The 22,824-nt window shown below is 48.0% G+C and overlaps 1 protein-coding gene across 4 annotated transcripts in view; it reads left to right on the top strand.

The window, feature by feature from the left end:
* The window catches only part of IL11RA (interleukin 11 receptor subunit alpha), a 113,756-nt gene that overhangs the window by 2,787 nt on the left and 88,145 nt on the right, over positions 1-22,824 (top strand). Inside the window, exon 1 of one of the 4 annotated variants that reach the window (XM_083354863.1) lies at positions 11,744-11,771. The exons of the other annotated variants lie outside the window; for them this stretch is intronic. The gene's annotated coding sequence lies outside the window, so the exon portion shown is untranslated. Of the gene's footprint in view, positions 1-11,743; positions 11,772-22,824 lie in introns of those variants that run through there. 4 annotated transcript variants of the gene reach the window in all.

Raw genomic sequence — 22,824 nt, 5'->3', positions numbered from 1 at the left:
GGAGGCCACAGTGACCAGCCAGGAATACCACTCAGTTCTGTGGTGGCTGCAGGGCTGTCCAACCGTTAAGACCTGTGGATTTCAACTCCCAGAATTCCCCTTGTCAGCTTTAAGACTTGTGGATTTCAACTCCCAAACTTGTCCTTGGCAGTTTAAGACTTGTGGACTCCAACTCCCAGAATTCCCCTTGGCAGTTTAAGACTTGTGGACTTCAACTCCCAGAATTCCCCTTGGCAGCTTTAAGACCTGTGGACTTCAACTCCCAGAATTCCCCTTGGCAGCTTTAAGACTTGTGGACTTCAACTCCCAGAATTCCCCTTGGCAGCTTTAAGACTTGTGGACTTCAACTCCCAGAATTCCCCTTGGCAGCTTTAAGACTCGTGGACTTCAACTCCCAGAATTCCCCAGCCAGCACGTCCTAGCTGGGGAATTCTAGGAGTTGAAGTCCACAAGTCTTAAAAGTGGCCAAGGTTCGAGACCCCTCCTCAAGAGGACCAAAACTGGAGACCTCTTTGGATGTCCAAGAGGATGGCAGTGGTCTGTTGGGGGTGGGGGGATTCTGCTTGAATGCACCATTATGAAAAGCTTCTGCTTCCACAGCCATTGGGTAGCAAAGGGGTGCTTTTGATCACGGGAGCTGCGGCATCGACACAACATCATAAGTGAAAAACAGTCATAAGTCAGAGCGGTGGGCTTCATCCTGCTCTATTTTTGGGCTTTTTAAGAATCTCTTTGGGGCCCCCAACCCTGTGGATTTTTTGGTGCATAACATGGGTGGCTTCACTGCCTTGACTTTTTCTGACTTCACTCTGCTGACCCCCCCCCCATCCTCCCTCCTAGCCATGGAAGTCAGATTTGAGGGTGGGGGCTGGACATAAGTCGATGGACAGGATGGGTGGAGAGAGGATAAAGACTTAGCTCTGCCAAGTTGGCTTGAGGGGGCCTCATGTTGGGGGTGTCTGATAGATTAATATCAGTTCCCACCTTTCCCTCCCCCCTGCTCATCCTACTTCCTCTCATCCTGTAGCTATTGTAGTTTGTGTTTTTATATATTTGTAGTATTTTATTGATACAGTTTTATTTTAGAAAAATAATATCGTAAGCTGCACAGAGTTACCCTGTGGTGAGATAGGCAGCCAGTAAATTTGATAAATAAAATGAATATTGTTGCTGCTTCCAACAACACCCGGGCTCCTTGGGGATTAAACCTAGAGAGGAATAGGATTAGGATTAGGATTAGGATTAGGATTAGGATTAGGATTAAGAATAGAATAGAATAGAATAGAATAGAATAGAATAGAATAGAATAGAATAGAATAGAATAGAATAGAATAACAGAACAGTTTAGAATAAAATAGAAGAATAGAATGGAATGGAATGGAATGGAATGGAATAGAATAGAATAGAATAGAATAGAATAGAATAGAATAGAATAGAATAGAATAGAATAGAATAGAATAGAATAGAATAGAATAGAATAGAATAGAATAGAATAGAATTTGGAAGGGACCTTAGAGGTTTTCTAGTCCAGCCCCCTGGCTCAATCAGGAGAACCTATACCATTTCAGACAAGTGACTGTCTAGCCCACAGGTCTGCAACCCGCGGCTCCTGAGCCGCATGCGGCTCTTTCAGCCATCTCCTGCAGCTCCCAGTCCTCTGCCATGTGCAGTCCAAAAAAAAAGTGGGACTAAAAAAGTTCAATCAATTCAAATATGCAGGGTAGGTGCATATCTCGCCTTGGCTCCACTCTTCAGTCAAACCCTGTTCTGCGCATGTACGCGCATGCACACACATTTTTTGCGGCTCCCAGTTTTTCCTTTTGTGAGGGAACCGGTTCCGAGTGGCTCTTTCACTGTTTCAGGTTGCTGACCCCTGGTCTAGCCTCTTCTTAAAAATCTGCAGTGATGGAGCACCCATGATTTCTAGTGGCAAGTTGTTCCACCGGTTCATTCTCCTCCCTGTCAGGAAGTTTCTCCTCAATTCCAGGTTGCTTCTCTCTTTGATCAGCTTCCAGCCATTGTTTCTCTTCCTTCCCTCTGGTGAACAACCTGCCCCCCTCTGCCTTGTGGCAGCCCCTCAGATACTGGTACACTGCTATCATGTCTCCCCTCTTTCTTCTTTTCTTGAGATGGAACAAAACTTTTGCGCACAGGGCTGTTTGGTGAATATTCAGGAAGTGTTAAATCATTAAAAGCGCCTGCCAGACCGACTTGCGGGCCTTCACACCTTTGTGCTTTTCACCAGCTGTTCCTCTCGCCCCCACACCCAGCCTTTGCCCCTCTGGAGACAGTTTAGACTAGTCTAGGGCGGTTTTTTTTTTGCAGAAAAGCGAAGGGATGTGGCCTCTGGCTGGAGTTTGGCCAGCAAATTCCATCTCCTTTTATTACAAGTTTGCGGGCCTCTGTGGTGTGGAGACCTAAGCACTCAGCATCTCCTGTAATCCGCCTTTCAGAGGTGGCGCTGTGGGAATAATGGGAGTCGTAGTCAGTCAATTATACCTTAAGCTCCTTGGGTCATTCTCTGGGGGTCGTCCTCCCATTGCTGTGCATGTTATTATATGATGGTGATGATTTATCATTATTCTGTTGCTTTGCCTGTGCAGGCAGTCCTTGACTTACGACCTCCCGTGAGCCCAAAATTTCTGTCGCTAAGGGAGACATTGGTTAAGTGAGTTTTGACCCATTTTACAACCTTTCTGGCCACGGTCGTTAAGTGAGTCACTGCAGTTGTTAAATCAATAACAAAGCTGAGAAGTGAATCTGGCTTCTCCATTAACTTTGCTTGTCAGAAGATCCCGGGATGACGCGACCATCATAAATACGATGAGTCAGCTGCCAAGGGTCCGGATTTTGATTCCATGGGGAAGCTGCAATGGTCATAAGTGTGAAAAATGGTCATAAGTCACTTTTTTCAGCGCTGTTACAGCTTCAAACAGCCACTAAGTGAATTGTAAGTTGAGGACTTAGCTCTAACTGAGAGCTTCTGCACCCGAGACAAATTCCTTGTGTGTCTCATCACACTTGGCCAAATAAAGTATTCAGTTCGGATCTCCTGCTTGAGCAAGGGGTTGGACTAGAAGACCTCCAAAGTCCCTGTTATTCTGTTAATTCAGTTCAGTTCAATTCCCCCAACCCTGCAGCCCGTTTTACCCTCCTCTATGGGATGCAGACATGGATCCGGTGGGCACTTAAGGGGGGGGGGCTGCAGGGCAAAAGAAAAGGGGTTTGTCTGGTGAGATTTTTGGAAGTTGCCAAATGCAGCAGCTAAAAGTGTGAATTGCGGAAGAGGGAGGGGGCCGGCCATGTCTGGGCAGAAAGTGGTGTGTGGCGAGACGTGGGGTCTCTTGGGGAGTGAGCCCATTTTCTTAGAAAGTGGGGGCTTTCCCAGTCAGGAGAAAATCTGGGGGCTTGCATGAACTCCCCCCCCCCCGCCGACACATACACACACACCAAAGGGCAGCTGAAGCCGAAGCTCCCGGGCGGAAGGCATGGGGTGGGGGGGGGCCCTTTGGGGTTTCTCTTGGGAAGCATGAATGAATCAAGGCATGAATGAACCAGCCAGAGGGTGACTCAGCCTTCATCAGCACTGCTGCCCCCCCCACCCGTCCTCCCCCTCCACCACTGCGGAACCTGAATCCTTTTGGAAGCGGCCCCTGTGGTGGCCCACGGCCTTATCGGAAGCCTTTCCCCCCCCCCCCGTGATTTACGGCCCATCTGTCGGCTGGCTGTCCTTCGCAGGAGCGTCCTTCAAGCGAGGGGACGAGCCAGGCTGAAGTCACATTGATAGGCCCAGCAGCCCTTCCCGTGTGGGAATGGCCACATAAGGGACGCTGCTGGGGGGGGGCGGGGGGCATCAATTGAAGGCCTCTGAGGGGCTGTGGGGGCAGACATGTGGGGAGAAGAGCATTGCAAAGGCTGGGGAGACGTGAGAGATTGAAGAATGAGCCTTTGGCATCCTTTCCCTGGCACAGCTGGCAAATACACAATACAGAAGGGACCTTGGAGGTCTTCTAGTCCAACCCCCCACCCCCTCTCAAGCAGGAGACCCTATACTATTTCAGACAAATGACTGTCCAAGGGTAGGCAGCCTTGGCTCTTTTATGACTGGTGGACTTCAACTCCCAGAATTCCTGAGCCGGCATGGCTCAGCTTGGAAACCTCTCCCTTTCCCCTCAGCATGGCTGGCTGAGGAATTCTGGGAGTTGAAGTCCACCAGTCATAAGAGAGCTAAGGTTGCCTATCCCTGGTCTAGTCTCTTCCTGAAAGCCTCCAGTGATGAAGCACTTACAACTTCTATAAAGGCAAGCCATCCCACTGGTTAATTAACAGAATGGTAGAGTTGGAGGGAACCTTAGAGGTCTTCTAGTCCAACCCCCTGCTCTAGCAGGAGACCCTTCAGACAAATGGCCTTCCAATCTCTTCTAGCATTTCTTTTGCTTCTGTCCCCCCCCCTCCTCCCCTGCCCCCCTGCATAGCTCAACAGGAGGCAGCTGTCAAACCAGGACGCATGAAGACTTAAAAGAGGATTTTTGCAGGTTGCACCTGCAGGGTGCCAAGGCAGGCATTTAAGCTGAATCAAAAAGTGTCCATTTATGTATTTCCTTAAGTGGACGCAGTAAAAAATATTAAGCCAGTCCTCGATTTACAACTCTTCATTTAGTGACTGTTCAAAGCTACAACAACACTGAAAAAAGCGGCGATCGTTTTTCACCCTTAACGACCTTTGTAGCACCCCCAGGGTCACATGATCAAAATTCAGGTGCTTGGCAATTTATGACGGTTATACCATCCCGGCAAAGTTAGTAAGTAACAACCACCGTGTTACTAACTTTAACATCTGCAGGGATTCACTTAACAACTCTGGCAAGAAAGATTGTAAAATGGGGCAAAAACTCACTTAACAACCGTCTCGCTCAGCAGTAGAAATTTTGGGGCTTATACTGTGGTCGTAAGTAGAGGACTTCCTGTATTTGCGCTACTAAATCAAAAGAAATGGCTTTTGTACGTCACCTGTTCTGGAATACCGCTGTTTGATTTCAGTGCTTTTATTTATTTATTTGTTTGTTTATTTCTCTGTGTCTATCAAATATGTATACCTCCAGGCTCCCAGCACCAAGCCTCTGATTAATGACAACGCTAATTAGGTGAATATCTTCAAACCTCATACAGTTCTCTCACCGAAAACAACTCGCATTTTGGGTGGGGGGGGGGGAGAGAAAGACAATTTCTTTTAAACAAACAATGACAAATTGTTTTTATTTTTCCAAAATTATTCTCCTGTGCAAGTCTTCCCCTCTGACGTGTTGGGGGAACTGCAAAATCAAAAATCAGTAAGACTTTTTTTTGCATTGCCTGCTATTCCGCAGCCTTGGATGTTTCTGCATAAAATAAGGTGGTCTCTCATTTGAAAACGGCTCAGCTGTCTGTGACATTGCTTGGCAAGAGAGCGGTGGGCTGGCTGCACCTCCCATTTATCTGGATCCTGTCTTTCTTCAAGGTTAATGCTGTTTCTCTCCTGCCTCCACCCCACCTTGTGCTGTTTAGTAAGGGGTTTGAATGGGGTCTGGAGGACAGGACCAGCATGTGTGGGAGGGTGCAGATTGTTCTCCTTTTACCCTAAAGAGTGGCTTCTCCTTAAGGGTGCCACAGGGACCAGATCCTCTGTCTTCAAGGTTTTGATTAATGATTGGGGGAGGGGAAAGCAGTGAAGTGGGCTCATTTTATATTTTAAAATTCAAGGGACAGCTAATGTCTCAGAAGTCAGCAAATTGAGCGCTGCCTCTGTTGGGAAAACAGACTGAAAGTCACTGAGACATTTGCGTTTTGGAAACTGAAATCAATTGCTCAGGTACACAGAATTGGCTTAGTACAACTTCGTTGTAGTCTTAATTAAGAAAAAGACCTTGTAATTTATCAGCTCTTTGAAAAAGATTAGATTAAAAAAGGAATGGAACTATTGTTGTAGGATGTATTGCAGGTAATCCTCAACTGACAAACATATTCAGCCCAAAATTCATGATGCTAAGTGAGAAATTTCTTAGGTGAATTTTGCCTCGTTTTGCAACCGTTCTTGTCACGGTTGTTAAGTGAATCCTTGCAGCTGTTAAGTTAGTAACAGAGTTGTTAACGCGAACCTGGTTTCTTCCTCAATTTTGCTTGTCAGAAGGTCACAAAAGGGGATCACGTAACCTGAGACACTGCGACCGTCATAGCTATGAATCGGTTGCCAAGCATCTTAATTTTGGTCAGGTGATCCTGGGGACACTGCAAAGGTCGTAAGTGTGAAAAATGGTCATAATTTCACTTTTTTCCGCACCGTTGTAACTTTGAAAGCTCACTGAAAGAACTGTTGTAAGTCGAGGACTATCTGTAGTGGCATCTTGATAATCTGGCATCTCTCCCCTCCCCAATAATTAAGAGACTCAAACAGAGGGTCCCTCACCTCACTTTTTGAGCTAAGTGGTGTTTTCCTAAGAGCTGCTCCACACCTTTTCAAGGTCCTCTCCTTGTTCCACCTGTAAAGTCGCCTGCTTCACATAGAGACGGACACAGAGCTGGGGTAAAGATGAGTTTATTCTGAACAGAACGAACTGGGGAAACAGGGAAGCCTGGCGTCTATTTGTACCTGCCCAGGTGGATGGCATCCAATCAGTTCAAACCTGGGCTTCCTGCCAGTGCAGGTGACAATGGGTGTAGATCCTGGCTTCCCACCAGGCTGACCATGCCTGGGGCTGTCAACAACTTAAGTCATTAGGCTTATCCTGAGTGAGCAGTCATCGCCGGAGCTGTCCAGCCCCTCTGCTGATCTGCACCATCAGCCTCCTGTTGTGCTGTCCTTTGTGTATGCTGGGAGGCATACACTGCACCACCCAAAAACAGGATTTACTGGCAAACTGAATAAGGCCCATGGGTGTCCTTGCATGGGGCTGCAAAAAAGCAGATGCCATTTTATTTTTTTTATTTTTTTTATTTTAATTCAGGGAAAGTGAGGTCTGTGATATTCAGACCTCACTTTATCTGTTGTCATATAGTCCTCGACTTACTACAGTTCATTTACTGACAGTTCAAACTTAAAATAGCATTAAAAGCAGACTTACGATTGTTTTTTTTCCACACTTAACGACCGGTTGCAGCATGCCCGTGGTCACATGATCAAAATTCAGAGGCTTGGCAACTGACTCGTATTTATGACAATCGGCAGTGTGCCGGGGTCAAGTGGTCCCCTTTGGTGACCTTCTGACAAACAAAGTCAGTGGAGAAGCCAGATCCACTTAGCAACTGTGTTACTAACTGCAGTGATCCACTTAACAACGGTGGCGAGAAAGGTCATAAAATGGGGCAAAATTCACTTAACAGCTCTCCTTTGGCAACAGAAATTTTGGGCTCAGTTGTAAGTCGAGGACTTACCTGTAACTCCTAGATCCCATCCTAAAGATTGAGACAAATGTTACGTAGTTCAGGGAAGCAGATGCTGGAAACTGTTTAAGAGGGGATTGAGGAAAATGGGTATATTTAGCTTGGAGGAAAGTCAGCTGAGGAGCAACTTTGTTTTTGTTAGTTGCGAAGTCGTGTCCGACCCATCGTGACCCCATGGACATTGTTCCTCCAGGCCTTCCTGTCCTCTACTACAGGGATTTTCAACTTTTTCACCCATTGTACCACTTTTAGGGTATGGCAACATCCGTGTACCACCAGTCGCCTAGCAAGGTGTCAAAGACTTGATGACCAAAAAAAGGAAAAAAGTGATGAAGTACAGGTAGTCCTCGATTTACAACAGTTCGCTTAGTGACTGTTCGAAGTTACAATGGCACTGGAAAAAGAGCCCCCCAAGCCACAGCTGAGGAAGACACCTGCCTGCCCGCCCGGCGGCGCTCTTCCTCCTGATCCTGGTGCTTCCGCTGAGCCCTGATAGCCCTGCAGCTCCAGCCATCCCTCGCTCAGGCTTGTGCGGTGCTGCCACCAGTTCAGCTCATTCCCCTCCCCCGCTACCACTTTTCGAGGATGGTCGCGTACCACCTGCCAGGGGCCAATGTACCACAGGTGGTACCCGTACCACAGATTGAAAAGCCCTGCTCTACCATCTTCTGGAGTCCATTTAAGCTCACGCCTACTGCTTCAGTGACTCCATCCAGCCACCTCATTCTCTGTCGTCCCCTTCTTCTCTTGCCCTCAACCTTGCCCAGCATTAGGCTCTTCTCCAGCAGGCAACTTTATCCCTCTATAAAATGCTTGAAGGACGAGGGTCAGCGGTCAGCGGTGAAGGGGGCCAAGTCCTTTCCAGCACCATCTCAGAGAGAGGACGTGGAACCGTGCCTGTGACTGACGGGCAGGCTGATTGCGGATGGATGCTAGGAAAGGCTTCCCAAGGCAGAAGTGAGGTTTATGCCAGCACCCAGTGACCCAGAACGAGCATGTGTGTGGGGGTGGGGTGTCCAATTGCACACTTGTAGGAAAGTGAAGACTCAGCTATCCTTGGCCTGGGATCAATAAAGTAGAGTATTTGTCGCTCAGGGTTGAAACGAGGGCGCCTTGGTGCCCTCCGAGCTTGGTGGTTTTCTTGCAGACGGTTTTATGAACCAAACTAGGTAACATCATCAGTGCTACAAGAGAGGGGGGGGCTGCAGAGAGGAGGAGGAAGAGGAGAAGGAGGAAGACTGTGGGATTCTTGGTGCTCTCTGTGCTTGGTGGTTTTCTTGCAGGTTTTCTTACAGATGTTTCCTGACCCAACCTGGGCATATCATCAGTGCTAGGAAGGAGTGGGGTTTGTGGAGAGGCAGGAGGAGCAGGAGAAGGAGAAGGAATAATGACCGGTGGGTCCCTGGTGCTCTCTGAGCTTGGTTGTTTTCTTGCAGAAGTTTCATGACCCAACTATTTATTTATTTATTTATTTTATTTAATTAGATTTCTATACTGCCCTATTCCCAAAGGACTCAGGGCGGTTTACAGGGCAGCATAAAATACAATATAAAAATAACAAATTAAAATAAATTAAATTGATTCAGCCCAACAATTAAAACAATATTTAAAAGCTAAAACCCCTTCAGTCCATGCCTGATAAGTCGAAAAGCCAGGTTTTCAGGCCCCGGTGAAATGAGCGCAGATCGGGGGCAGTCCGGAGTTCCACAGGTAAATCATTCCAAAGGGCAGGCGCGCCCACAGAGAATGCCCTCCCTAACCGGCGGCACCCTGAGGAGGCCCTCCCTGTGGGAGCGCACAGGACGATGGGAAGTTGATGCTGGCAGCAGGTGCTCCCTCAGATAATCCGGACCCATGCCATGTAGGGCTTTATAGGTCATCACCAGCACCTTGAATCTCACCCGGAGGGCAACCGGAAGCCAATGCAGCTCGTGGAGAAGAGGCGTTACACGGGAGTATCGGGAAACTCCCATCACAACTCGCGCGGCTGCATTCTGCACCAGCTGAAGCCTCCGAGTGGTCCTCAAGGGCAGCCCCATGTAGAGAGCATTGCAGTAGTCTAACCGAGAGGTCACAAGCGCATGAGTGACTGTGCGTAGGGCATCTCGGTCCAGATAGGGCCGCAACTGGCGCACCAGGCGAACCTGGGCAAAAGCCCCCCTAGGTCACCTCATCAGTACTACTAGGAGGGGGTGGGGAGAGGAGCGTGGGGTCCTTGGTGCTCTCCGACCTCCATTCTTTTCTTGCAAATGTTTCACTGTCAAAATTACACAGCAACGTCACAAGCATTGGTGAGGTTACCTAGTTTGGGAAAGGAAACGCAAGAAAACAACCAAGCTCAGAGAGCACCAAGGGACCGCCTCGGTCTGGGGTGCCATCAACTGGACAGGGGGAGATGGGGGGTGGGTGGACAATAGGACCACCTTCCCCTTTGAGTTCCCAGCATTTTGCCCTCGGAGCATGATGGCCCTAGGTTCTGCCTCGGCTTGCTTTTCCCAATAAGCCACCGAGTTGGCGATCATTTAAAAGCCATTTATTACTTTGATAAACTGGGGTCTCCCTCTCTCTCTCGCTATGAAAAGAGGGGAACCTGGAGAAATGGATTACGTTTGCTTTGACCGTTTGCACAACAAAGAACGTCAAAGCAAAAAAGTGGATTGGTTTAGAAATGGCCAGTCACTTCACCAAACTTACAGCCTCCAACAGTACGTGAGCAGAGCCGTGGAAAGGGGCATCGTATTCTGAGTAAAAGTAAAAGGAACATTTTGTAAAGGAAAAATGCCATAATGGGTAAGACACGTCCTGGGTGCTTCCCAAGGTTGGCCTTGAATATTTTTCTTTTGTTCGTGGAGGCTTGAGAACAGCCGGAAAGGAAACTCTTATTTACAATGTATATCAAATGCTGTCCTGCCAGTCCTGCTTTACGACAGTTAGGCTTTTCTTGAAGGTTAAGCCTTGTTAGCAATACGTTTGGGAAAGGCAGATCTAAAATTCAAGCAAACCCATGTTAGTTAGCTAGTGCAACAGAACTACAAAGACAAAAACATCTTGTGTATTACAAAGTTCATCCTGTGTGGCCCTCAAGCACTCCCAAGCTGAGTAGGAGGAAGCCAAGGGAGAATTGTCCCAGAGGACCTCCCCCCCCTCCAGTTTTGCTTTCCCCTCCTTTGGGCTGTCACTGTTAGCTGCTTTGTGGAGGCAAGCCAATTCATGAGGAGTCCCCTTGATGGGTCCACACAGGTATTTTACCATCAATGGGTTAAAACAGACTGCAAGGGAAGAGGGACGAACATAGAACAAGGAATAATAGAGTGGAAGGGACCTTGGAGGTCTTCTAGTCCAACCCCCTGAACAGGCAGGAAACCCTACACCATTTCAGGCAAATGGCTGTCCAGTCTCTTCTTAAAAACTTCCAGTGTTGGAGCATTCACCACTTCTGGAGGCAGGTTGTTCCACTGGTTAATTGCTCTAACTGTCAGGAAGTTTCTCCTTAGTTCTAGGTTGCTTCTCTCCTTCATTAGTTTCCATCTGTTGCTTCTTGTCCTGCCTTCAGATGCTTTGGAGAATAGCTTGACTGCCTCTTCATTGTGGCAGCCACCCAGATATTGGAAGACTGCTATCTGGTCACCCCTGGTCGTTCTTTTTACTAGACCAGACATACCCAATTCCTGTAATGGTTCTTCGTATGTTTTAAACTGAGTGTGTGCATGACCCTGTCATTATTTTAGGCCCAGCTGCTCAGCCTTGATTGCAGAAGGGCCGCGGTTAGGGCATGATCCAGATTTTAAACAAAGGTTGGGACGGAGCCACTTACTGTCAGGAAGACTGTTTACTACGCACTTGCAACAGACTGGATTCCTGCACGGGCGGGTTTTCCCCTAAGAGGATTGGAGTGTGGCTGACCACAGGCATGAAGAGCTGCTCCAGATTGGGGGTGGGGGGGGCGGGGGGGCACTCTCTGGTAGTGTCCCTCTTAGATTAGCAGCCTTCTCTCTGACTCCTAGAGTCACCTCTGGGTCAGTAATTGTAGGAGGAGAACTGTGGGGTCCTTGGTGCTCTCTGAGCTTGGTTTTCTTGCAGATGTTTCATGAACCAATTTTGTTGTTGTTAGCTGCGAAGTTGTGTCCGACCCATCGCGACCCCATGGACAACGTTCCTCCAGGCCTTCCTGTCCTCTACCATCTTCTGGAGTCCATTTAGGACAATGTTTCTCCAGGCCTTCCTGTCCTCTACCATCTTCTGGAGTCCATTTAGGCTCATGCCTACTGCTTCAGTGACTCCGTCCAGCCACCTCATTCTTTGTCGTCCCCTTCTTCTCTTGCCCTCAACCTTTCCCAGCATGAGGCTCTTCTCCAGTGAGTCCTTCCTTCTCATTAGGTGGCCAAAGTATTTGAGTTTTAGCTTCAGGATCTGGCCTTCTAAAGAGCAGTCAGGGTTGATCTCCTCTAGGACTGACCGGCCTTGCAGTCCAAGGGATTCGCAGGAGTCTTCTCCAGCACCAGAGTTCAAAGGCCTCCATTCCAATTAGGGAACATCATCAGTGCTAGAAGGGAGGGGAGGGGTTGTGGAGAGGAGGAGGACTGTGAGGTCCTTGGTGCTCTCTGAACTTGGTGGTTTTCTTGCAGATGTTTCATGCACCATCATAACTTCCGAGATCTGTCGTAACTTCCGATGATTCCTAAGTAACCTGTCATAAATCGAGGACTGTCTATAAAGTGTCATTTTTATATTTGTTTTTATTTCTGTCCCAGCCTCTCACCCTCTCACCCTCCTTCCTTCCAGCAGCTCGGAACCTCTCCCTCCTGCCAACTTTACACACTACGCCATCCCTGTGAGGGAGGTCAAGTCAAGAAAGGGTGACGGTCCAAGCCACGGGGGCTGGCTTGGAGGCTCCTACTTGGCTCCAGCCCTTCTGCCCCCTCCCTAACCCTGGCCAATAACTGGGTGATCTCAGTGGGTGGGGGAATGGGGTGGGGAAGCAGCTCCTGCCCGATGGTCTGCCGTGGATTCCTGGGTTATGCCGAGAGCCCTGGTGGTGGGGAGCGATGCCGGGATTCCAGGACAGCTTGTCCCAACTGCCCTGGAGACTGGGAAGGGGAAGGGGCCCTGCTGCCTGGGGGCAAGTGGGGGACCTTCCCACTCAGGGAAGCATCTGCTGCTGCACAACTGGAAATGAGGACCTGCTTGTCCATGTCTGGAAGCTTGTGGGCCGAGTCACTTCTCCCCACAAGGCTGTTTTAAATGCCCTTCCTGGAGGGAAAGGGGGGACTTGATGGGGAAATGGCCCCCTGCAATTCTACAGGTAGTCCTTGAGATACAACAGTTCATTTAGTGACTGAAGTTACAACAGCACTGGAAAGGGACTTATGACCGTTTTTCACACGACTGTTGCAGCATCCCCCATAGTCACGGGGTCAAAATTCAGATACTTGGCAACTGACTTAATAATAATAATTAATAAATAATAATAATAATAATAATAATAATAATAATAATAATAATAATAATAAGAAGAAGAAGAAGAAGAAGAAGAAGAAGAAGAAGAAGAAGAAGAAGAAGAAGAAGAAGAAGAAGAAGAAGAAGTAGTTGGAAGGGACCTTGGAGGTCTTCTAGTCCAGCCCCCTGCTCAAGCAGGAGACCCTACACCATTTCAGACAAATGGCTATCCAGTCTCTTCTTAAAAACTTCCAGTTTTGGAGCATTCACCACTTCTGGAGGCAGGTTGTTCCACTGGTCGCAGTGCCCGGGGTCCCTTTTGGTGACCTTTTGACAAGCAAAGTCAGTGGGGAAGCCAGATTTATTTAACAACTATGTGGTTAACTTGACAGCCGCAATGATTCATTTAACAACCGTGGCCAGAAAGATCGTATGATGGTGCAAAATTCACTTAAAAACTGTCTCGCTTAGCAACAGAAACGTTGGGCTCCATTGTGGTCATAAATCGAGGACTACCAGTACTTTGCTTCTTTAGTGCCAGGTGAGAAGGGGATTGAGAATCAAGGTGAAGAGAGTGGGGGCTAGGGAGCGGTCAGATAACAGGGCCTAGCCCAGGGGTAGGCAAGCTTGGCTTTTTTATGATTCGTGGACTTCAACTCCCAGAATCCCTGAGCCAGCCATGCTGAGGGGAAAGGGAGAGGTTTCCAAGCTGAGCTGTGCTAACTCAGGAATTCTGGGAGTTGAAGTCCACGAGTCATAAAAGAGCCAAGGTGGCCTACCCCAGGCCTAGCCCACAGCTTCACAATGGTTACAGAAAAGCCTCACAGACTTTCAAAAAAAAATCCTGTTAACGTAGTCTTACAGTAAAGTAGAATCAGCTCATCCGGTTTGAACAGAACGAGGTGTGATCCTGGAAGTAATACCTTTGCCTTGTATCAGATCCCCCTGGTTGCGACTGTGATGCTGGCGTGCAAACTATTAAACACATTGTGCAAGATTGCCCACAAGAATGTGCGTGCTCTGGTTCCCTAAAACCGGTTCCGTGGAGAGAGGTTTTTCCACAGACCAAAGGGTGTGTGGTTTTGTGTGCTGCCTGCATTTTGCGGATGGGGTTTTCCTTGTTTGTGCGGACCGGTTGCTGGCGTGCTGCAGCCTGGTACTGGTCCACAAACCGGGGGGTTGGGGACCCCTGCTCTAGAAGACCTGCACAAAGCAACGCCAGAGGAGACCGCCTGGACAGCTGAATTGGGCAACCCGTTAGGAGGCCACCCCGTAAAAGCTTTGTATATTATTATGTGGATTGTGTGTGTGTGTGCATTAACCTCTCTTTTGTCATGTTCTCATCATACACATCATCATCATCATCATAATAATAATAATAATAATAATAATAATAATAATAATAATAATAATAATAATTTTATTATTATTTTAATTTTAACTGAGGTTTTTATTTTCTCTCAGGGTTTCATTTAATCTTTTTTTATTGTTTTAACTTTTGTATTGATTTTCTTTTAAATATCCTGTAAACCGCCCTGAGTCCTTCGGGAAAGGGCGGTATATAAATCTAAATAATAAATAATAAATAAATAAATAAATAAATAAATAAATAAATAATAATAATTGTAATAAGCTCACCTAGTGGTTTATCCTGGCTGGTTTCGCAAGAGTCTGAAAGCACAAATCTCCCACTATCTCCTTCAGAGCCTGAGAAGTTAGGGAAGTTTCCTTCTTAGCTCTTTCTCCACCCATTACGCAACTACAGGCTACACCCTCTCTTATCTGACCGGTCCTTAGGCAGAGCCTCTTCACCCTTTTTTTTTCCAAGGTCTTTCTTCTCACCTTGCCAGATTTTCCAAAATCCGGCACTCTGCAGCCCCATGTCTGAATCCTGAATGCCAGAGGCTGGGGGGGGGGGGAGGGGGAGGTGTCATTGGAAAGTGGTAGTGTTGCTTGTTTTATGAATTTATGGGTAGTTTGGATTGTTTTATGAATGGCTGTGCTGGCACAAGGATTTCTGCCTTCCCGACAGCGCCTGGTTTGTAACCGCACCACATCGATAAGTAATCAGCAAGGCCTCTGCTTCCTAACCTTCCTCTTTTGCCCTTATCAGAACCGCCATCAATCAAGACTCCAGATTAGACCTACTATGGCTTAGGTGCTTTGCTTGATGCGGGAATCTGACGCAATGCCTCTTTGTGGCCGGCATCTAAAGGATGTTTCCACCCTGCACAGGTCACGGTGATGCGGAGATGTGACCGTAAGCAGGATTTGAGACTTTTTTTTCCCCCCCCAAAATGCCTTTATTTCAAAGTGCCCTTTATGCTGCCTCTTCGCAGAGTTAACCCCTCCAACAACAACCCTGTAAGATCACACTTGGAATGCTGCATCAAGGTTTGGTCGCCCCAATATAAAAACGACGTTGAGACTTTGGGAAAAGCGCAGAGAAGAGCAACAAAAATGATTAGGGGGCTGGAGACTAAGACATTTGAAGAACAGTTGCTGGAAATGGGTATATCTAGTGTAATGAAAAGAAGGACTAAGGGTGACATGATAGCAGTCTTCCAATATCTCAGGGGCTGCCACAAAGAAAAGGGGGTGTCAACCTATTCTCCAAAGCACCTGAGGGCAGGACAAGAAGCAACAGATAGAAACTAATCATGGGACTAAGGAGAAATTTCCTAACAGTGAGAACAATTAATCAGTGGAATAATTCTCCTTCAGATGTTGGAGTGGTCCAACATTGGAGGTTTTACAGAAGAGACTGGACAGCCATTTGACTGAAATGGTATAGGGCAGGGGTGTCAAACTGCCGGCCCACAGGCTGGACGTGTCATGAAGAAACCGCGCCCACCCCATTGCCGTCAATGGCGAAAAAGCTCTGATACATTGCATGACGTCACGTGACATCGCGAGTTTGACATGTTTGGTATAGGGCAGGGGTAGGCAACCTCGGCTCTTTTATGACTCATGGACTTCAACTCCCAGAATTCCTGAGCCAGCCAAGCTGAAGGAAAAGGGAGAGGTTTCTAAGCTGAGCCATGCTGGCTCAGGAATTCTGGGAGTTGAAGTCCATGAGTCATAAAAGAGCCGAGGTTGCCTATCCCTGGTATAGGGTCTCCTGTTTGAGCAGGGGTTTGGACTGGAAGACCTCCAAGGTCCTTTCCAACTCTTGTTATTTTTAATTCTGTATTATTTGAGCTAAATTCACCAAGGAAGCTTCCATGGCTGAGGGTGGACTTTAATCTGGGTGTGTGATTCTGGTCTTGAACTGGCAGCCCATTTATGGGTCTTTCTTTTTAGCATATTTTGTGTCGTGGGAATTGTTGTGCCACAAACTCTACCAGGCCAAGGTGGAGAAGAAGAGGGGGGAGAGAACTGGCAATTAGAAGTGGAACAGGAAGATGGCAGATTTTCACCAGAGTTGGCAAGTGGGACAATAAACAAACACGGCCCTCATCTTCGTTGTTGAGGGAACCATCATGTGGATCCCTTGTGAGGTGTATTCAATTTGCATGAGCGTAGTAGCAGTTCCCTATCACTAAACTGGGTTTAAGGTTTTCGCGTGTTTAAAAACTTTAAAATATTTTAAAACACCCAAGTTGAACTCTGCGTGTTTTTAAAAGATATTATTCCTCAGACACTGAATGAGATTGTCTGGAAAGTCTGGGTGGCCTTTGGAAATGCGTTAGCCAAGTGCTGAATTGGAGGCATCAGTGGAACGGCTTGCTTGTAGAAGTTGTGGGTGCTCCATCACTGGGGGTCTTCACGAAGAGATTGGACAACAATCTGAAATGTTATAGGGCAGGGGTCTCCAAACTTGGCCCTTTTATGACGTGTGGACTTCAACTCCCAGAATTCCTCAGCCAGGCACACTGGCTGAGGAATTCTGGGAGTTGAAGTCCACACGTCATAAAAGGGCCAAGTTTGAAAACCCCTGTTATAGGGTCTCCTGCTTGAGCAGGGGGTTGGACTAGAAGACCTCCCAGGACCCTTCCAACTCTGTTATTCCGTATTCTGTGTTGTTAACTCAGCCACAATGAACCAGATGAGTGGTCTTTGGAAAGCACAAAGACTTGGTGGGGAAACCTTGCAATCAAAATTCCAGCTGTTGATCTCAGATAGGAGGGAGGCAGATCGTGGTTTATCTGCAGGGTTCTTTGTACAGCAGCTACCCCGCCCCCCTCTCCGTGCGCCCTGCCAGCGGCTCCTGGTCAGGATGGCACCAAGGAGCTTTTGCAAGGCTTGGCCTGGCTGCCCAAGAAGCTTGAGAAGATGCTCTGTGTTAATCTCTCAGATTAGCCATTTTTCCCCTGGACATGCCTGGTGCTGGCTTCTCCCTCTGCACGGGTCCGTCATTTTTCTTGCCCAGATCTGTCAGCTTTATCCTCCTGCTGCTGATCCAGAGGCAGAATTTCCTTCACCCAAGAATGACAGAGGCCTGTGGCGCCTGGCAAATATTTGCAGATCCTTCGATTAGATAGACTCTCCTCTTCCGCCGCCTCCCCCCCCCTTTGTTTTTTCTGCAGCTCTGGTAGCTTGGCTTTTCCATGCTTTCCTGACACCGATCAGACTCTGCGTGCGTGCGTGTGTTAAAAACCACGTTTCTGTTGAGTGTGTTGAAAAACCTTCTGACGGGGGGGGGGGCAATAAATTGCTCTCTTCTTTGCATAACAGAGCTGCTCCAGAGGGCTGGGGGGGGGGGTGTTGAAATTGCCAGTGGGATTCCTGCCCACGTAGAAGGGGAGGGTCTGTGGACGATTCCCACAGAGAATCAGGGTTGGGAGGGGTCCTTGTAGCCCTTGAGATCACCCTCACCCTTCAGGAAGAGAGGGAAGAAAAGAGGAGTGGAGAGGAAGGAAACAAGAAAGAGGAAGGAAGGAAGGAAGGAAGGAAGGAAGGAAGGAAGGAAGGAAGGAAGGAAGGAAGGAAGGAAGGAAGGAAAGGAAGGAAGGAAGGAAGGAAGAAAGAAAGAAAAAGAAAGAAAGAAAGAAAGAAAGAAAGAAAGAAAGAAAGAAAGAAAGAAAGAAAGAGAAAGAAAGAAAGAAAGAAAGAAAGAAAGAAAGAAAGAAAGAAAGAAAGAAAGAAAGAAAGAAAAGAGCCAGACAGCCTGGTTCTCCACAAGGAAGCAGTGTTTTTCATTCTCTTCCTTCTTGGTGCATCAAAGCTCCTCGTAAAAGTTTTACAGGGAAGATAAAGGAAGACCAGCTTCTGTATGAAGTGCACAGATGCTAAGCAGCAGCCTGGACCACCACCCCCTTCTCTTCCCTCCCCCACACGGCTGCCTGCAGGCTGCTTCTCTGTCCCGCTGTCAGACCAACTTGGTGGGGGAGAAGGAGGCTTCCCCCCCCCCCCACACACACACACACGTCTGGGAAAGGATAATGCTGAGAGGCAAACTCGTGTATTTACCCCATGGGGGGTGTGGGAAGGGGGAATCAGATCGGGCCAAAGGAGGAAACCATAAAAACCTAACAAATAAATAACTCTTAAAAAATAAAATAAAAGCAGAGCTCCCCATCGTGATTGGGTCCTATTGTCTTTTAGGTAGATCGGTGGGTAGCTCTTCCGATAATAGCTCGTTTCCGGGTAGTCCTCAACTTATGACTTGGACACTGTTGGAAGTTCTGACAGACCTCCTCTCCCCCCCCCCCCACAGGGATACTTATAACTGGGTTCCAAAGTTGCAGTGGTTGCATGGCTGGCTGGCTGAGGAATTCTGGGAGTTGAAGTCCACAAATAGTAAAGTGGGCAAGGTTGGAGACGCCCTGTTCTAGCCTGCATTTCCCCACCATCCAGTCAGAGCTGAAGAAGCTTCTTGGATGAGAAGCGAATCGTCTTCAAAGAAAAACAAGAAAGTCCAGTTGCCTCCGGGGGGGGGGGGGGGGAAAGCACCTTTGGGACACCTGGATGACTGAGAATCTCCATAGAAAAAGCAGAAAGATGCACCAATCGATATAAGCCTTGGGCTCCACAGGCAACGTCTAGGCTGCAGAGGTCTGCCCACACACACACACACCTTAGGACCAGCCCTGTCTTCTGCCTGTCCTGTGGGGTCTCCCCACTACTGTCCACCTCCCCATTTGCCAGGCGTCCTGTATAATCCTGCTAAGCCAGGCTGTTTTGCAAGAGCAAATGCAGATCTTCTCCCCCCCCACACACACACAGACACACAAGCCGGAAACTTTGAGGAAGGGCTTTGTGTTCACCCAGATCTTTGCCCTGGATTAGGAAAATATTTGTCCTTTGCTCTTCCATCTACTCCTAGACGGAACCTCAAAGTTGCAAGTGACTAATCCTTCCTTATGCTCCGCTTCCCCCCTCGCCGGACTGAGCCACGTGGGACGGACCCTGTGGCCCTCCTGCAGTGGCCCAGAGCTGCTTTTTACGTCTTCTCCTGATTGATCAATGCACGGGTTTTGAGTGATTCGGTCTAGTGGTTTTAAAGCTAGAAACTGGGAGGTTGGGAGTTCTCGTCCCACCTTAGGCAGGAAAGCTGGCTGGGTGACTTTGGGCTGATCACCGGGAGACGGTGAGTTCTAGTCCCTCCTTAGTCATGAAAGCTAGGTGGATGACCTTGGGCAACTGGGGCAAAACAACTGTCTCGCTTAGCAACAGAAATTGTGGGCTCTATTGTGGTCATACGTCTTGGACTACCTACCTACATATTTTATGTTGCCCTGTAAACCGCCCTGAGTCCTTCGGGAATAGGGCGGTATAAAAATTTAACTAATTAAATAAATAAATAAAGTTAAATCAGAATAGTATAGGGTAGGAGAGGACAGAATATTCCTTATTGGCCAAGTGTGACTGGATACACAAGGAATTTGTCTCTGGTGCAGAAACTCTCAGAGTACATACAAGCAACAAAGTGATAGGTCCTATACCATAGTTACAATCATTAATCATAAGGTACAATAACTATGATAAATCATAGATGCCAATGGGAGAAAGTAGCAGGAAAGAGGAGATGAAAAAAGATGAGGAGGATAATGATAATTTAATTTAATTTAATTTAATTTAATTTTATTAGATTTATATACCGCCCTTTCCCGAAAGACTCAGGGCGGTTTACAGGGCATTTTAAAAATCACACCAATACAAAATACAAAAGTTAAAAGACAATTAAAAAGATTAAATTATCCCTGAAAATAAAACCCCAGTTAAAATTCTCAGCCTGGGCCAGAGAGCTCAAAGAGCCAGGTCTTCAGGTCCCGGAGGAATGAACGCAGGTCAGGGGCGGTCCTGAGCTCCACGGACAGCTGGTTCCAGAGGGCAGGCGCACCCACTGAGAAGGCCCTCCCGCTGGGTGTTATCCGCCGGCAATCTTTTACCGCCGGCACCCTGAGAAGACCCTCCCTGTGCGAGCGCACTGGACGAAGGGAACTTGATGCTGGCAGCAGGTGTTCCCTTAAATATCCCTTAAATAATGCTACAGTGATACAACATGGGTGAATATACCTAGACTTAGGAGAGTACTGTGAGAATTAGGTGTTCAGCAGAGTAATGGCGCGAGAGGGGGAGGAAAAAAAACATTGTGTCTAGTTGTTGTGGCGTGCAGTGCCCTGTTGTGGCATCCCAGTGGGAGGAGCTGACACAGTTTGTGTCCAGGATGTGAGGGATCTGCAGAGATCTTCTCAGCCCTCCTTCTGACCCACACGATGTCCAGGTCCTCCTTGGAAGGCAGGCTGGTTGCAGTTGCTTTTTCTGCAGTCCTAACTCTCCGTTGGAGTCTGTGGCTGTCCGGCTTGGTTGCTGTGCCAAACCAGACAGTTATAGAGGCATCTTCTTGGTGTTTGTAAACTTGATTCCCTGGGCTTTGAAAATCAGGGGTTGGGGGGAGGGACACCCATTGCTGTAGCTAATGTGAGATGTGTGCACTCTTGGCTGCCTTGCACCCTTGTTGACCTGGGAGATTCTCCAGTAATGCTGAGCTGACCCAGAAAAGATTGGAAAATGGAAAGGGCAGTGACGGATCCCTCTCTCGTCTCTTATGCCCGTCGGAAGGGAGCAATCAGGTTGAGTAGCTGCAGCCGAGTCCCTGTTTCCCGTTTGCTGGCAGTGGCTGGAGATGCTGGCGGAGCCTCGGCCAAGGAGATAAAACCTCACTTTGTCTTTCAGCAGAGGCACCTGTGTAAACCAAGATTGGGGTGGGCAGTTTGGCTGGCTTGCTTGCTTGCATTGGATGGCAAGGCAGCCACCTGCCACCTTGGCTTGGGGGGAGGGGGGGCAGAGCCGGGAGGCAGCGCTGGACTGCTCAGAGTTACAGAAAAGCCTATTGAAAGGCAAAGGAGGCCCCTGTGAGTGATGGGGGTGCCCAAATTTCAGCAGGGAGAAGATTATCGCTGGCTGTGTGAAGTGTTTCTGTTGAAGATCGCAAAGCCAGACTTGGAAGCCTATCCAGGTGGGCAAGGAACAAGGCTGAAGTGGGGGTGCACCAAATTAGGGGAAAAAAATTTAAAATTCCATTTATATCCCGCCCTTCTCCGAAGACTCAGGGCGGCTTACAAGCTTAGCAGTAGCCTTCATTCTATGTATATGCCTGCTTATTAGGGCTTTCACACACACCCCAAGCGGCATTATTACAAAGTCAGCTTAATTGCCCCCAACAATCTGGGTCAACCAATCAATCAGAATAGAGCTGGGTGGGACTTTGGAGGTCTTCTAGTCCAACCCCCTGCTCAAGCAGGAGATGCTATGCCATTTCAGACAAGTGGCTGGCCAGTCTCTTCTTAAAAACCTCCAGTGTTGGAGCATTCACCTCTTCTGGAGGCAGGTTGTTCCACCGATTAATTGTTCTAACTGTCAGGAAATTTCACCTTAGTTCCAGGTTGCTTCTCTCCTTGATTAATTTCCATCCGTTGTTTCTTGTCCTGCCTTCTGGTGCTTTGGGGAATAGCTTGACACCTTCTTCTTTGTGGCAGCCCCTGAGATATTGGAAGTCTGCTATCTGGAATACTGCCATCATGTCCCCCTTAGTCCTCCTTTTCTCTAGACTATCCAGACCCAAATCCTGCAACCGTTCTTCATATCTTTTATCCTTCAGCCCTCTAATCATTTTTGTGGCTCTTCTCTGCACTTTTTCCAGAATCTCAACGTCTTTTTTATATCGCGGCAACCAAAACTGGATCCGGACTGTGGAGATTCTCAATCCTCCAGGTCATGGTTGTCCCAAAGGTGCTTTTTCCAAAAGGTACCTGGACTTCCTTCTGGGGGTAGGGAGGGTATTCCCCAGATTGGGAAGCTTGCCTGGCCACGGAATTGAGGTCAGGATCTCAGGGTGGCTGAATCGTCTGATGAATGGTTAAGAGAACTAGGTATGTCTAGCCCAGCAGTTCCCAACCTTTTCTGTACCCCGCACCCCTAGAACACTTCTGATATATTCTCGCACCCCCTTACAAAAGTTCAAAATAACAGCAACAAATTATGCATACACACTATAATTTTGAAAACCCCAGTTTTCATACCTCCTGGAATATCGTCTCGCGCCCCTGGTTGGGGACCCTTGGTCTAGTCCAGGGGTAGGCAACCTTGGTTCTTTTATGACTCGTGGACTTCAACTCCCAGAATTCCTGAGCCAGCCATGCTGAGGGGAAAGAGAGAGGTTTCCAAGCTGAGCCATGCTGGCTCAGGAATTCTGGGAGTTGAAGTCCACAAGTCATAAAAGAGCCAAGGTTGCCTACCCCTGGTCTAGTCTAACAAACAGAAGGATTAGAGGGGACATGACAGCAGTGTTCCAGTATTTGAGGGACTGCCACAAAGAAGATGGGGCGACCTGTTCTCCAAAGCACCAGAAGACAGGAGAAGAAGCAACTTAGAACTAAGGAGGAATTTCCTGACAGTGAGAACAATTAATCAGTGGAACAACTTCCCTCTCCAGAGTTGTGGGTGCGCCATCACTGGAGGTTTTTCATGAAGAAACTGGACAACCATTTGACTGCAATGGTATAAGGTCTCCTGCCTTGAACAGCA

This window comes from Vipera ursinii, assembly GCF_947247035.1.
Source record: "Vipera ursinii genome assembly, chromosome: 2".
Taxonomy (NCBI): domain Eukaryota; kingdom Metazoa; phylum Chordata; class Lepidosauria; order Squamata; family Viperidae; genus Vipera; species Vipera ursinii.
The sequence above is the reverse complement of the archived record's forward strand: the minus strand, read 5'-3'. Positions and strand labels throughout refer to the sequence as shown.